This window comes from Myotis brandtii, unplaced genomic scaffold (assembly GCF_000412655.1).
Source record: "Myotis brandtii unplaced genomic scaffold, ASM41265v1 scaffold806, whole genome shotgun sequence".
Lineage (NCBI taxonomy): Eukaryota > Metazoa > Chordata > Mammalia > Chiroptera > Vespertilionidae > Myotis > Myotis brandtii.
In genome coordinates this window covers 2,370,562-2,372,887 of record NW_005371249.1, presented here as the reverse complement: position 1 = coordinate 2,372,887, position 2,326 = coordinate 2,370,562, and the positions used below count along the sequence as shown (strand labels likewise).

Below are 2,326 nucleotides of genomic sequence, written 5' to 3'. Positions count from 1 at the left end.
ATGTGGCAGACCCCCCCCCCCCCCCCCAACCCCCTCCATCAGCATTCCTCAGGAGTACCAACCTCAGGTCAGCTCAAAGTGGACCCTTCAGCCTTAAAACTACCAATTGCCCCCAGCAGTCTGTCCCTTTAACAGGAGGCAACAAATCTAACCATAAACAAGTATGGGGGGGGGGGCAGGGAGGGGGAGCACTGCCAGAGGCACTACTCCTCCCCCTAGGCCCTGCAAACTAGAGATAAGGCAGCTGCAGTCAGACAGCTAGAAGCAACTAGGAGTACCTGTTTGCTCCTCTCCAACACATTTCCAATACCCCAAACCCAAACCACTGCTTTTCTGCCAGAACACAAGATGGTCTTCACAAACTAGTCTACCCTCAGCAGCCCATACTGGGGGAGGGGAATGTCAAATTGAAGACCATTTCCCTTCACGGAAGGAAATACTTCTTTTTGGGCAATAGCCTTTGGTGCCTGACATCCATAATGCCCTTTCCACTTCAAGAAATGCCTTCTGTTTGTCTACCCCAAGACCTACCCTTTCTCCTTGGCTAGGGCAAATGTCACCCCCTCCAGAGAGCCCATTCTGGCCACTTCAGACCACAGAAATCGTTCTCTTCTGAGACCTCACCTATGGCAGTGTCACTATCTCCTGTAACCCAGTGATAGTTCTGTTCCCTCTGTGGGTAAGACATCTCCTATACTGACCATAGGGTTCTTGGGGATAGGTCTGCACCCCACTATTCTGTCCAATTCCAAGCACAGGGCTAGGCACACAGCAGAGCTCAAAAAAGTGGAATGCAAGCCCCAGAAATTCGGGCAGCGGTTCTGACAATGCAGAGGAAAACTTCCAGAATGAGAGAAGCAGAGAGATCAACTGTATAGGGAGAATGAGAATCAGCAACAGAGGTGGGAGTAGAGGCAGGGTAAAGGGGGAGATTTGCACCCAGGGACTGAAAAGCTCTCTGACACTAAATTCTCATCATTGCATCCCACACTATCCTAGGTCACCAAGTTCTCATTAGAACTGGGATCTCTAAGAAAATTCTGGTTTCCTTTGGTGGGTGGGGTGGCAGGAAAGGACAGCATGCCAATGGCAGTGTTGTCAGAGTACAGTCTGTACTCTCTCTACCCCTCCTTTCCTCTACCCAAGCCATATGGATTCAGGAAGGGCCTTTTCCTTAGGAATTCCACCTCCAAGTCATCCCAATGGGCCTCTCGAGCCCTTGCCCTGGGGAAGCCAGGTGATGACATGATGCCCTACTTGACCCCAGCATGCGTGGCACCTGCTCATTACCCCAGAGCCCTCTCAGTTCCTGCCCTGTCAGTGAGAAGCTCTAAGACTTCCCTGCCACCCAGCCAGTCTGGCTCTAGACCATGGCTTCAAGCTGACTCATGGGGCAGGACTTCGGGGGAAGGGTAGGCCAAACCTCCTCTCAGTGTAGGGGGTGGGCAGCAGCTGGCTTCAAACAGCTGTGCCAGGCTTTGGCTGGCCAAGACTACAGCTCCCAACATGCCAAGGGAGCATGGCCAGCCAAAACAACAAGTACCAGAATACCATGGGGTCTGCACCCTCGGACACCTGCTTAGCCTGGGAGGTGGGGTAGGTGGGTCTTAGTAGGCTCACGCTCCCCTTAAAGATATCCATTTCTACTCTGATCAAGGAGGGTGGTGGGAAGAGAAATTCCTCTCCATGTGCTTCTCACCCTCATCCTGTTCAGAGAGAACTGCTGCTAGCTGCTTTAAATTTTGTCCCTACACATGTGCAAACTAGGGGGCTTGTTTCCATAGACAACCACTGTGGGTAGGAAGGTCAACCACTGCTCTCTCACCACCCTCTTGGCTACTGGCCTAGAGCCCTCCACCCTCAGTGGAGAGGGATCAGATCTCAGCACCAACTCCAAACTGAACCTGGCATACTCAGCCAGGGTTCCTGGACTCCTGGTTTGGGACCATCCCCCATCCCCACTTCCTACTTGGCCTCCCAAGTCCTTTCTCACCTCTCCCTCCCCACAGCCTGGGACAGGCCCCATCCCATCCTGAAGCTTCGTAGATTTGCTCTTCCCCTTAGTACACACTCACCCCGCTCCCAAATTGGCTCCGCCACGGCGGCCGCAGCTCCAGGCCCCTCCGTCCCCGTCCCTCCCTTCGAATCCCCAGTCCTCCCCGACACGGGCCCCCAACCCAAACAAAGGGTGGCTCAGGCTGAGTCCTGCTCTGCTAGGCTCTTCTCTGTTCAGCTTCGAGTGCAATACTAGCGGGCCCTGGCGTCTGCAGCCCCCCAGCCACGGCTGCGCCCCTCCCCGCGACTGTTCCTCCCCGTGGCCACCCCG

General features: G+C 54.6%; 1 protein-coding gene across 5 annotated transcripts in view; it reads right to left on the bottom strand.

Annotated features, from left to right (window-relative positions):
- FAM214B (family with sequence similarity 214, member B) overlaps positions 1–2,326 on the bottom strand; it is a 10,720-nt gene that overhangs the window by 3,878 nt on the left and 4,516 nt on the right. For 2 of the 5 annotated variants that reach the window (XM_005884001.2, XM_014531543.1), the window contains exon 1: positions 2,076–2,320. The exons of 2 other annotated variants lie outside the window; for them this stretch is intronic. The gene's annotated coding sequence lies outside the window, so the exon portion shown is untranslated. Of the gene's footprint in view, positions 1–62; positions 167–2,075; positions 2,321–2,326 lie in introns of those variants that run through there. One more of the 5 variants, XM_005883999.2, reaches the window with a different exon arrangement.